Source organism: Coccinella septempunctata, chromosome 7, assembly GCF_907165205.1.
Source record: "Coccinella septempunctata chromosome 7, icCocSept1.1, whole genome shotgun sequence".
NCBI classification, from domain to species: Eukaryota; Metazoa; Arthropoda; class Insecta; order Coleoptera; family Coccinellidae; genus Coccinella; species Coccinella septempunctata.
The window spans coordinates 6,493,722-6,508,528 of NC_058195.1; positions in this window are offsets into that span (position 1 = coordinate 6,493,722).

The following is a 14,807-nucleotide window of genomic DNA, read 5'->3' on the forward strand; positions in this document are numbered from 1 at the left end:
ATTTGAATTATTTGGTCATGAACTTCAGTAGAAATCAATAACGAAGTTAACGTTTAACTGTTGCAAAATAAAAAAACAACCATCAAAAATCTGAACTAAATATGGAAACATTTTCTCATTTACCCCCAAGTCGTTAGTCGTTCTTTTTTGCGTCCGCCAAGCGCCCAAGCAGCAATAAAAAATAAAAATGGGCATACCGTACCCCGTACCCTTGAGTCAGAGTTCAACTCACAGAACAGATTACAGAGTAGTTCAATCACTACGGCCGACTACGGCGAGCGACCACCCTGTCCCCATATGTTTTCGTTCATAAAAGTACAGGTAGTACAGGAACAGATTCTCTGTAACCGGCGACAGTCAACTGGCGTATTACTCAGCGGAACAGGTTCCGTTCTTTAAAAAGAACAGGTTCGCAGAGCAGTTTGAGCTAACCTGTTCACAAGAACCTGTTCCGTTCTTTTCGTAACATCTCTAAACTTACCCCATAACCCAATTCATTCTGGAATGATCCACTGCGTCTTCAAGAACTCTGAAGTGCGAAGAGTTATACATGGTTCAGTTTTTTGTTTAATATGATTTAGTTCTTTCAAGTTCCAAGTATTTCTGCCTTCCAAGTTCCTTCAAGGTTTCAAGTGTGTGACTAAAGAAATATATACTGGAATACTGGTAAGTAGATAGTTCACATTTTTTGAAAGCGATGTTTATTTTTTCGATTTGTGGTTTTCCTTTGGCAGATACTAATGAAAAAAATTGAACACCGCATGCATACAACTTATTATTCATTAATTCTGTATCGAAATATTGCCTATTGGATTCCTACTTATTTAATTTTTTTTCAGGAATAAAAACCACCGATACGAATTCTTTATGGAAAAACGATATGTGTTTACAACCTATGTATTCAGGGAGGCCCTCAATTTAATCTATGAAGATGTTCCGAAGGATGCATTTCAACATTCATCCGGATTCTGGAAGTAAGTCAAGCACGACAAAAGCAAGTTTTATAGAAAACAAATTCATAAATTTGTCAATTCCAGAAGATTGTGTCTTTTTTGTTGAAAAAAGACTAGGTATACTTTGTTTTTGAATTTTAATTTCATACTCTTATGATATGAACCGCTAAATAAGCGCATACTTATATCAATATTTTCAGAAGCTGATATTTCACAGTTGAATGCTTCACAATTATGTTGATTTTTTTTATATTTTGAAAAAAATGTTTAATCATTTTAGATGATATTTGTGGTTGTTGTTTTTGTTTGATGTAATGTTTCATATTGTTTTTTATATTGAAGATTATATTAATTTCATGTTGTGGTTGTTTTTTAACTGATATAATGTTTCATATCTGTTGTTTTCCATATTGATGACTATATTTTATGTTGTAGTTGTTATTTTTAATTAATTTAATGTTTTTTTCCATATTGATGTATATTTTAGGCAGTGATTGTGCCAAATTTAGTTCTGTACAACTACTTTGATCAATAACAAAATAAAGACAATTATCCAGTAATTTTCATGGTTATTTCACGAAGTAATTTTAAAAGGGTGTGGGGTATTTCTACAATGAATTCCGGAATTTTAACAAATACTTGAAATTTACAATTAAATTCTGTGAATCTGCTCTGTTTATTCACAACATTATAGTATTTTACGGTCTAATTGATGCTAAATTTCACGACTTATTTTCGCGAGAACAAGAGGTGATTCCACAATGAATCCTGTAATTTTCCAAAATTTTTTAATTTTACAATTTATTTCTGTGAAAATCCTTTGCGAATTCACAGAACAAATGTAAATTTACAGTTGATACCATAAAATTACATTGTGATTTCACAATGAGTATTCACAGGTTTAGTTTCTAGAAAAATCTTTAGAAAAAATTTCATGTGAAATCACAACCAACTTGTGATTTATATTTTCTGTGATTTTACAAGGTTTTCGTTTCAAAATATTTCTTGTGAAATACCAGTGATTATCGTTGGTCACAAATAACCCAAGATTTTCACTGTAATTTCACTATTTCGTTCTCTCAGTGTAGTAGCATAGGTGTCCTCAGTAGTCGTCTTATCCTAGGTAAATCTATTCAAGGGTTTCATCGATGTGATCGAGTATGTGTAGGTGTGATTTAAAGAAAGGTAAAGCAGAAATCTCCAACTGGTTCTGAGACATCTAGACTAGATTTGGTTTATTGGGTTGGGAATGGTACTATAAGACTGATGCTGCTCTGACTCGCTAAGGAAGGATCTCAAGTTTTGTCCACCTTCCATTGCGTTCCTTAACTATTGTGTTGGGAACTTCATTAACTTGGACCTTTTCTAACAAGTGCATTTGATGTTTCGTTGCCTCTGTTTATACTATGTTCATATACCCAATGAATTGCAATATTTTCTACTTTCCTATCTGATAGAAAGCAGACCAGCACTCAAGTTCCACTGCCAGTTGGATCTAATCTATCCTTCAGGATCTCTGTTGAACTTTCAGTCTAGTTCCTTTCAAGAAAGTACATATGCGCTCTTATTGGCGTATAGTTCAATCAGCTTCTTTCGAGAACTGGCATTGTCAGGGTGGTATGGTTGTAAACATACTGGAAAGCTTGCACATATGTTTGAAATTTCACTCCAGTTAACTTGTACCTAATGTCATAAGCATGTTGGGCTCTATCTTTTTCAGCATATATTGTTATGCTTGACATCTCATTTGTGTTGTCAACATGAAAATGAATGGTTTCAGTTTTCAGTAAATTTCAGCCTATAATATACCAATCTAGCCTCGACATCGAGAATACCCTTCTGCTATCTACACCCCCACGCATCCCCCAACTATTCAGCCTCCCCAAACTGTGATAGATGACGATCGTAACACACCACAAATCGCAATCAGGCAAAATTAGATTCGAACCGCGGGACAAACTCAGTTCAGGACGATCAATATTGGCAGTCGGAATTATCAGGAATTTGTCAAGTAGATACGTCGTAATGCATCTGCCATATCTTATACGAACGCCATGTTATTGTAGCTTTTGGTAGGGAACGGCATTTAGATTGAATAATGAACATGAGATGTCACCTGACGATATGCGAAGACGGGCGTGATGATGAAACCCTATCGAAGATCAAGGGTTTCTCGTCCATATCACAAAGAAGAAGAATGTTATCAACGCCATTTAGGAGTGCTTCGAGGAAGCGATACCCAGGAAATGTACTCGAGACCAAAAAAGCCTGACAAAATTGAGATCAAAGATTATAGAGTAGAAAGATAGGAAACGAAGCGACTAAAGTGATGTGAGCGCCATCTGTGTTTCAAATGTGTTTTTAAGGCCCTAAGACTGGTTGAAATTTTGATTCGGGGGACATATGAAATTTTGCGAGATGTCAGAGTCATATGGCCATTTTGATCAAACAGGTTTTGAATGTTTTGATTCTCGTATCCATAGTCAACCTCGTATCGCCTTTTGCTTCTCAAGCCCGTTCTAGTTGCTGATTATTGAAATTTTTGTCTAATTTCTTGGCGAAAACCTCAGAATATCGCGAAGAACTGTGGATAAAATAAAACGAATTTTACTAAGGAAAATGGGAATGTAAGTATTAAAACTGGTAACATGTGACTCGGTCATTCATTGATTTTTATTTTCAGTGCTACGAAGTGGATAAAATTTTCAGGGCGTAAAGGCCTGCAAACACTACTGACTACACCATGTGCAATGAACATTTTACTGCAAGTCGATTGAGAACTGATCATCCACGTGAATTGTTGTATGCAGGAAGCATCCCTTACATGAAGGGCCTATTTAGGGGAAATTATTACTTTTATACGTCCTTTCAAAGATTCTCAATTGCCTTCAATATATTCAGAAATGCAAAAGTTTTATGGATTTCGATTTGGGAATCGGGTGACTGTCAAATTGTCGTTTGGAAAGTCAAAGTTTTATGAAACCTTCTGTGAGTTTTTTGTTCATTCGTCGATCAATTTGCATATTGTACCATAAAGAGACCATACCATGAAGAAATCATAAAAAAGCATGAAGAAATTATACTGACGGGCTCAAATACAGGTCTTGTATACTTATGTAAGGATTTTTTCAATTGTGGTTCTGAAAATTTTGTGAATAATATGTAAGTAACAGAAATGTGTATCCTATGACGGTAAATTAAATATAAGTTTATATCAATTTCTGATATAAATTGTACAAATTCAACTCAGTTCATTAATTCCAAACGTTTTCATAGAAAAAACACCTTTGACGTACCCATAGCAGATAACCATGTACTCTTGTATCCTAGTCAAAGCTCTTTTCGTCCATAATTTCAAATTTTTGTAATTTTTTTATAGATTGCAAATAAAAATTCATCACATCCAACAGCATATTTCATTGATACCAATCGATTCCAAACAATGTTCAGATGAAAACTAACATCCTGGTCACAAAACAAAACCATCCTTTTGTTTTGTCGCTCAGGATATTTGTTTTCTGATCGAAACAAAGTCGATATTGAAATTCAATTCAAGGAATAGAACTCGAATTTCGCGCCCCTCAATTATAAAACAGAAAACTGTTATTAAACAGTTTTTCTGTATTGATAATACTTTGTCAGCGCCATCTCATTGTCAAATGTGTTTTCACTGGCCAAAATGTAGTCGGTTTTTAGTACTAGCGATATGAGGGCGTTTCCTATTTTTCTACTCTATAATCTTTGCTTTGAATGAGATTTTCGACCTCTACGATCTTCGATCACAGAATAAACTCCTTGTCTATGACTCCCAACTGACGTTTCTTGTAAGTCAACGTCAATTCGATGAAAGTGAGGTTAGCACCGATCACAGACAGGGCTGGGTAGTATTGACGTGACTCATAGAGTGAAGAGTAGTCCTTTTGGCCTCGGTGATTATAAAATTCATTTCCTTATGGTTTTTTTTTAACGCAATTCAGCCCGTAAAGGTGTATGTACCGATTGGTGGATCTCCTAACCTACAAGTTGTTATTTTAAAGCTGAAGCTGTAACCACTTGATGAACTCAAGAGAATCTTTCAATTTTAATTCAATTCCTCTGTCCTTCCACAATTATTCGTCATAACTTCTATCCCATCAACTCCAGCATATCTGTCGAGAGTCAGTCCCCAATTTCCGGTCCTCTAATTGTTAGCGTCCTAGGCGAGCTCCAAAAACTCCATTTCAATCCTCTCTATCTTTCGACCAGCAAACATTTCGATCAAGGGAAACTCCCGACAGGGTCCTCCATACTCCCAAAACCTGGGTTCGTTCAGCAAAGTTCCGAGTCTTCGTTTTCTATTTAACCATGCCCGAATTATAACGGTAATGAAGTTGGAGGACTATTACTTCTTCGCGGTCCCTACAAAGCAATAAATCTACCGACAACCGCTGGCTTAATCAGTAAAGCGATGGATAACGTCATTGAGGATGAGTTGGAAATTTGTTCGTTTTCTAGGGGAGAAGTCGGTTGAGATCTTGGTGAGGGTTGAAGGATATTCTTCTATTGCTAGTTATTCCTTTCTGTCATTATTGGAGAGTGTATATCGGTAAAAAATCGACATAATTTTCACACAAGCAAGCACAAAACTACAATGAGCTTTCAAGGCTCCCCAAAAAAGTCCTAGCTACGGATCTCTATCTTCTACTGATGCTTAAAATACTATCATGGGTTTCCTTCATTCAGAAAGCTCGAGATACAAAAGAAAACACCTATCAGAATCCACAAGAAACGATTACATTGTGCCTAACTGAATTACTGCTAAATAATTCCTTCACTTTTTAAAGACACAGACAAAATGAGAAAAACCCCTATTTTTTATCCTAGATCTCATCTCCTGGTTGAGCCTGCTGGTAACTGATGCTTCTATTAACTCCTGAGGGATATGGAAAACTTCATTATATTCAACCTTAAGTCGTCAGTCATGATCCTCTGAACATCAAACGATTATATCTGGTGAAAACTGTATCAAGAGAAACATGTGTAATGAGATGCCTTACAGGACATAAACATGATTCTTGAGCCCTGAAAAATTCCCCTAAATTATCTCAAAACTTGGAGTGAAGTGAGTCTTTGATCGGTTTGGTAGATACACATTAAGGATGAAGATTTAATAATATTTTCTAAGAATTCATTAAAGTTTTCAAGGGTATACAAAACAACGAATATGAGTTCACAAGTTTGAAAACATAATTTAGCAGAATTACGAATAGATGCTGGAGTTTATCTTAGAGTTGGTACTTTTTCTTTCGAAAATTCTTTTTAGGGGCAGTCTTCATAAAGCGAAGTTTGGCTAGTTCAAAGAGGAAATAATTTAGGCGTAAAACATGTCCTCTATATACCCTCAACTTCTCACATCCCAGGGATAATTCTCCCTCAACCTTCTCGTGATTAGAATGAGATGTCAACAAACTTCCTAATTGAACAAATTCGATCAAATCTTCGGGAGAAAATGAAATATTGTGATGACGTAAAATTCCCACCATTCTTAGCGAATCTCTTGCGAAAGTTCTGGAATGGCTACGTCAATTTTGATTGCTGGAAAACTGGCTGATCCAATTCAGTTTACGAAGTACCTCATTAATTGACACTAATCGAATTTCATCCTCTGCGCAATCGTAATTTTTGCAGTCAAATTCGTTTTGTAAGTATTTCGTGCGAAAGGAACAAAAATGATGTTTCTTCTTCAATAGGCAATTCAGGATTCAAAATTAGATTCTTAGATGCTACAAGAGTAGACAGACACAGGGTGTAGGATGAACAGTTTAAAAAAAAATGGTCAAAAAACAGTGTGGGTGATGTTAAGATAACTTTTATACTTATTGGAGAATCTTGCTTCGATTCGATGGACCTAACCTGAAATTTTCAGGATACCAAATTGAAAACCCAACAAAAGCTGTATGCATAACATACAGAGGCATCTGGAATATCTACAAATTTCCAGGAAATTCCAATATTCGAAAAGCAACCTACCTCGTTTAAACCCACGCTTCCATTTTAGCTTATTCCATAGAAATTGACATTGAGCCTTGTATGGGTATCTGAGGATATGATTCGAATTCTGCGAATATTACTATGGCTATGTTTTTCTTACTATCTGGCATAACCTCATTGCCTTCGTTCGACAAGTTTAAGGGCAGCTCGGATTTGGAGCATCGATTTTTGCAGCTTGGATTTCCTTTGAGAATGTTATCAGAATGTTTCAGCTTGCAAAACATCTGCTTATCGTAGTTTTTGATATATCTTCTGAGAATGCATCTAGGTACCTTAATTCAATGTTTAAAGGTTCTTTGTATCATTTTACCTTCTGTTTTAAGATATATATTTAGGCCAATGTACTCTGCTCAGTTAGTTATGTAAGAATATGAAATTCTTCTTCTCTATTGTAATGAATGCAATGAGACAACAAAGTCAAGGCACATGCTGAAAGGTTTTATCCTCATTCGAATGAAAACTGCTCAAAACTGAACCCACTTTCGTTAGGTGACTTGAAGATGCTGTATTGTGACAGCGAAACATGTACCTTCATAAAACAATCACTTGTCTTTTCTATTTAGGTATTATACAATCCAGATTATACAGAAAATTTCATTGGTAATTCTCAACCCATCAAATAATATCAAATTTCACCCCATCAGATAACATCCCTAAATGCGACATATAATCTTGTCTCCTAGTGACATATTTCCATCAACTCGAGAAATTTTAATTGCGTAATCATTCTCTTGATTACACTTGATGAAATTTCGTCGCTCTTTAAATTGAATCATTCCTAATTTGTCCGTTTGTTCATTAGGTTATAACTGTGTAGATACAAGAATTAGGACGGTTAGGTTGGTGTGGATAAGGGTTGAAGACGATTAGAGACACATTCCACAATTATCGTGAACTTGTATAAATTCGAAGATTAGCTGAATAAGATTCTGCGCAGGCTTATGTATAGAAAAGGCATCAAAAGATTATTCTCTGCGCCTCGCTATGCAGTTATTGAAAACAAAATGGCGGCTCCAACATGGCGGACAACTTTTAATATTCTGGTTTGATTTTTGATTTAATAGCGAATTCCATTAGCAGAACTGTTGCCAACTGAGTGCTTATTTTGATGTCACAACAATCTAAAAATCTGCAAATACGAGGATATATTGAAAAATTTTTAGTCTACTATAGAACCAAACAAAATTTGGCTATTACAGCGAACCTGCAACGTCTCTAGACCTTTCAAAACAAATTTTTCTTCTTGCTCTGCAAACCAGGCCTCCACAGCTTTTATTACCTCCCCGTTGGAAGAAAATTTACGATCTTTTAAACCTTTTTTCAGTTGAAAAAAGAGATTATAGTCGGGTGGAGCTAAATCTGGTGAATAAAATGGGTATTCTAGTAATTCAAACCCTAAATCGCGTATTTTTGCATGGCAACATGAGATTTGTGTGCAGGGGCGTTGTCCTGCAAAAACAAAACACCTTTGGATAGCATTCCGGGTCTTTTCTCTTTAATTTTTTTTCTTTAGTGTGATCAGTAATGTCGAATAGTTATCTCCGGTTATTGTTCTACCCATATCCAAAAAATCAATCATGATTACTCCATTACAATCCCAAAAAACTGAAGCAAGAAATTTTCCAGCAGATTTTTGGACACGAAACTTCTTAGGTCGTGGAGAACCAGAAACCAGAGTGTCGCCATTCCAACGATTGTTGCTTTGTTTCTGGAATCTGGATCGTAGAAATGTACCCAAGTCTCATTCATAGTTACAATTCGGTTTAAGAAGTCTACATCGTTTGCAAATCGAGCACAGATCGAACGCGATGCTTCTACCCTTGCACGCTTTTGGTCAACATTCAAACATTTGGGGATCCATTTTGCAGCAATTTTTCTCATGTCCAAATTGACGTAAACTATATGATGAACGCGTTCGTATGAAATATTCAGTGCTTCAGATATCCGTTTTAGCCCAATTCGACGGTTTGATAATATCATGTCATGATGAACTGCAACGATATTTTCGGGGACTGACACAGAAACTGGCCTTCCCGATCGGTCATCATCTTTAATGTAAAATTTATCTCTTTTGAAGCTTGCAGCCCAATTTTTCACGGTCGCATACGAAGGACATTGATCACCAAGGGTATTAAGCATATCTTCATAAATCTGCTTACCTCTTAACCCTTTTAAATACAGGTAATTGATGATGGCTCGATACTCCAATTTTTCGATTTTCACAATTTCGGAGGACCTCTTCTTTCTTTTAATTCATTGCGTAGCTCTGGTTTACTTTTTTGACCTTAAACTTCACACTGACACTTCTAATGAGTTATTGTTCGTTGCTGTGGTAACGCAATGTTTTTTTATGCATGGAACTGGTCTAGGCTAACTAGATATCAATACATCCTCGTAAAGCTAGTATTCCATAAATATTTTGCAGGCTCAATTATGCCAGCTTTTTGAAGCAGTCTAGAAAAAACACCCTCTGAACGACGCATAACCACTGATTGATAACAACTTATCCAGAACGAATTTTTCTAGGCGTCAACAAGAACAAATCGAACGCTTTGAACGTAGCTGGTCGTAAAAAATGTCCATCGATTGGGATAAAAGACGTCTTGATTAAACTAACCCGGTGTCTGAGGGGGCAATCAATCCTGCTGGACGAGATTGTAGTGGGATGAGTTAACAGGGCTTAAGGGATTTGTCCACCGACGTTTGTGAATGTCCTTCTGAAATGTAAATTAGCACCTTTGAACGGCGAAACAAGATTGGAGGGCTGTACCTGTTTGAGGAAGCGGATGGATTGAGGTCTGAAAAGAAAAAACCATTGGCTTCAGATGCATTTCAAAGGAAGAAGGGGATTTTGATGAAGACTGTTTTTTTGTGGGTAAATGTAATGATTCGTTAGACTGTTTTAGGTTTATCGCCTCCAATATGGTACTTCTGAAAATGAATGGGTTAAAAAAACTGTTGAGTTGAACGACTGAAAATTGAAACAAATTCTAACCTAACGATGGAGAATTTGTAATCACATCGAAGTTCACTGAGTGGAGGAAGTTCTGGGTAACAGTAAATAAAACACTGCACACATTGATTTGTATTTTGATTTTATTGTTCCTTATTACAGCACATAGGATGACGGCTTATGCATAATTCATAGGCTCCCACGATGAAGCAATGCAGGTTTCTCAACATTCGTGAAAGACAATGGTGATGTCACTATGTCAAAGACCTTTCCTGAAAATATGGAGCCCATAATGTCTCATCCAACGGCAGAGTAAAGCCTGTGAACAATTCTAAATTCAGAAACTTCATATGGTGAAGCCAAGTTTGAAGAACATTAAGCTTCATCCCACCTATAGCACAATTTTTCCGTCACTCAGTGATTCTTCTTTTCAGTGGTTCGCTATCGGAATCGAAAACCAAATTTATTTGTTTCTCAATTGTAAATTCAGTTTCCAAAAACACAATATTAATCAAGAAAGTTTATTTTATCAAGTCACTAACTTGTGAAACTGACAGTTAACTTGCAAAATTTTTACAAGTTAGTAGTATTATTTACATTAGAAAATTTTGTTTTATCGTCATATATGTTGAAAATCATGGTACAATTGTTATTTCCAGTAACACAGATTTTTGATGATGAAAGAGTTGATACTGATGATGATGAACCATCTGTTGACTCAGAAACTGCTGAACTCGAGGACTGCCAAATAATTTGCTAGACATTTCGATTTTTTTGTTGACCGAATCATCGACATAACTCATCGCAATTTCGGTGCTCTTCCACCCTCCTGCACGCTTTATTGCTAAAATATCTCCACCCGAATCAGCAACCATAGTGGCTCCAGTTCTGCGAAAAGAGTGGCCGGTGTATAACTCTGGGTCTTTTAAACCTAAATATTTCGCTATTTGCTTTGGGACACCACCAATAGTGTGCTGGTCAGCATTAATGGAAATGCACTTTCCATGTCGGTATGTCAAAAAAAATCTTAGGCTTTCTGTTCCAGGAGGCCGAAGATTTACATATTTTCTGTATAACGTGCAGGGCTTGAAGCTGCAGCCATCATCGGTTATGGTGAATCTTCTTGTTGTTAAATTTTTTGTTTGCCGCAATGTCACAATAACGTATTTTCCCATATCTTCTACATCATTCATGTTTAAGGAGAGAATTTCGTCACATAGACAACATCCAAAAATCTCAAATATTGTTACAATTTTCGCCAGCAACCACTGGTCATCAGGAGCATGTAGAAGAAATTGTTCAGTCTCTTCTTTACTTAATACCTTGGCCTTTTTTTGGCGTATAACGCTCATTTTTTCGTTTCAGAAACGCTATTACCTTTTGAAATCTGCAAATGACAACTAAACGTCATATTGTTCAATAAATTTTTCAAGGAAAACAAACCTGCGAACAGGGGCATTTTCTTTCATTTCCAAGCAGCTTTTCAGCATAGACCATTTTTCTTATAAAGTATTAGGGCTGAATCTAGCTGATAGTTGATTCAAGTAGACCAACAAAACATCCTCAGTTACCCCAATTACACTATTTTTGTTTTGCCACTTTTTGAAGTCGTCGTATTCTCGCTCGTAACTTGAAGCTGATTTTGCAGGTAATAAACTTGAAGCTACACTGCTGGCTGCCTCAATAATTTCGTTTGGTACATTCATTTTCGCCTTCGCCAAAACAAATGTAAAGAAAAATAAACAGACATGTTCATGGCAACGCTTCCATAGCTTACGACATTTGCGACAAATTATTGAAAGTTTTTTGGAATTTATCTAACCTTTTTACAAATGAGAAACAAATAAAATATAAAACAATACACGCAAGGTAAAGGGTTTTACTGGCTCAAGGAGGTAACTTTATATCCTCCATTCGCCAGTAAAAACCCTCTTACCTTGCTAGTAATGTTATATACTATTTACATACCCCTAATCACAAAACAATTTCGTAATGACGGTTATGAGAGATTCCATGCTGTCACCAACCCCTTCCAACTTATATAGGCAGAAATGCAACCGCTTTAGTTCGCCCTTCAGTCGGTGCGATTACTTTGGGGCGCTAGAGTCGAGTCGTGTTACTATAGAAATCAAAAATAATATCTTTGATAGAAATCCTACATAGATTTTCAATCTATGAAATACTGTTCTGATGACAGATTTATTTTGGCGAAGTTTTTCCAAGAAATGTTCTTATTTTTCAATAATTTGTTTGACTAGTGGGAATCATATACGTTCTTCTAGTTCCGTTTCTTGCTTTACTGGTAAGTGATTGGTTTTTTGATAATTATGTTTGTGTAATCATGAATCTAGGAATTTGTCTGCTCACCGATGGCTTGAGAAAGTATAAGTTCTTCAAAGAAAAATTGTATTTTAACACGTTTAAAGTTGACTCGGTTTGAGGCCAGCGGTTCGATGAGACCGCTGTCTCCAAAATCACTCCAACTCAATTGTGGCTATTCTTTAAACCTCATAATAGGCCGCTTGGCCACAAGGAGTGCTTTTTGGGTTGTCGAAAAAGTTGGAAAATATGATTCTATATCATATTCGTTCAAAAAATAATACCATTGAGTTTGAATACGACCGAGTTGAATACCCAAAGTTCATACAAAACCAAGCGTTATTCTTATGAAGATCCTATTAATTTGAGATGGAGTACAATTTTGCAACTGAGTACCTACTTATTTATGGATATATTTTCAGTATTTGAAAACTCAACATTCCTTCAACAAATTTTTCTCGAAAATGGTTTACCAGAAGAAACAGAGTGTTTACCGAAGAGAAGACCTCGAATATCCAGTCAACAGGAGCAATTACAAGAATACCTATATTTCATTTCTGGTTTAATGTAATAGTTATGTCGTTATATTCCTAACCAATATCATTTTCTGCAGAACAACTTCTGAGAGATATGGTTTAAGGGTCAATAAAAATTCCGCTCCTTCCTAAACTGCTCTTATTTTATTTTCCAATAATTTGTACTTGAATACTCTTACAATCACGATTCATTTTTCAATCAACAAATTTGTCATCAATTTATCGGTACCTAATGTAGTATCTTTAGTTTTGTTGCAAATGAATGAAATAGTTTCATTTGTGAATTACAAGTAAGACGACGCAAAGTTTACTGGAGTTCAAAATTTCAAATCGAATGAATAGGTTTTGGCCTGCCACCTACGACCGATGCCGCAGAGAAGTAGTTCCGATTTCCGTCGGTGCGATTTTGGAGCAGCGCTGTTGTAGTGCCAAGAAATCATAGATTACAAACAGTGTCAATAAATTTAGTACGGGAGTCGGACTTCTTCTCGTTTGGTATTTCTATGCTGTCACATAATTATCTGTGGTCCCAACAGATTCCCCAGGGACCATAAATAACCCCTAATCGACTCTATATTTCCCAGATGTTTTTCGAGTACATTCTCGATACGGAAGTCCTTCTTAATTATTATACAGACCGACCTAGGGTTCTTTTCGCCTTGGGCAATGACTTCGACACGTGCCAAGCCATCTGCGTGGTGTTTCTATCCAGGTCGGAAACGACAGCTGTTGCTTTTGAAGGTAGAAATAAGGTGGGGAATAATAAGAATGGGGCAAGACTGCCGCTCAAATTTTCTTGAAGGGAATTCCGAGAAATGAGCGCGGTATTCTTCTATTCAGGGTATCAAAAAGAAATGTTAGGTAGATCTTGGGGAATGTGTGTACCTCTTGCATAAAGTCGTGAGAATTTGTAGCCTGCGGCAATTGTCACTATGTCGGTACAGAAAAGAATATACGGACTTTCTCGCTTTTCGTTTCAGAATCGTCAGGTTTCGCGTTATTATGTTGCCATTAAATTCGTACTTCTTTCGATTTAAGTTGCAATTTTTATGAATTATCGATTAACTGTCACTTTTTTATTTCTATGCATCTTCGATGAATCAACTTACGTTGAGTATACAACTTTAATTTATCTTTTTAACGATTACTCCACATCCATTTAAGTTCCATTTGAATTAGACCCGTTTGCACCAAACGCACTTAGTGTTAAGTGTCCCTTAAAATGAACCCTTAACTTACATTACGTTGCACCAACTGTTAAGTGACATTCAAATGGCTGAAGCTAGCCTTAAATTTAAGCGCTCCTGTAATGACCACTTAGGTATTTAAGGGCGGGATTCTAACCTAAAATAATTTGTTGGACTGGCAGAACTTCCCACCTTTGGTGGATTTTGAAAATTTAATGAATTCATTACTGAATACCAAGCCTTCTCTTTTGCCTTTATTGTAATGCCATCAGTTATTTTTAATTTTCAATTTGGTGTCACAAATCATACTATAGTGAGCAACAAACGCTTATCTTCTGTTGTGAAGTTGAGTGCCCTTCGTAAATTACCAACACTTGCTTGGCAATCATTCACCCTATTCGTACTAACAAGGGCAATAAGGACATTTTCTTCACGTTCCTCTTCAACATTAATAAAACAAATTCACACAAGACCTTACAAAGAAAGTGTTGTACTTATATAAACTTAAGTACCTTTTATTTGACAATCATTATCATTATCAATATTAATGCTAATTCAACAACAAAAAGTCATTACTCTTTGATAATATTATAATAATATCCTTGACACTGACTGACAGGAGTTTTTATATCTAGTGATATTTCAGTTTTTTATTTTGGTCCAACTTCATTCTAGTCTAATAAAGCCTTTTCATTGGTTGGGCGGTTGCCGATGATCGTTGTCATTTCATGAACCTAACTTTATTGTCCTGTCAGTCAGTGTCAAGTAAACTATTATATTATTATCAAAGAGTGACAACTTTTTGTTGCTGAATTAGCATTATGATTGA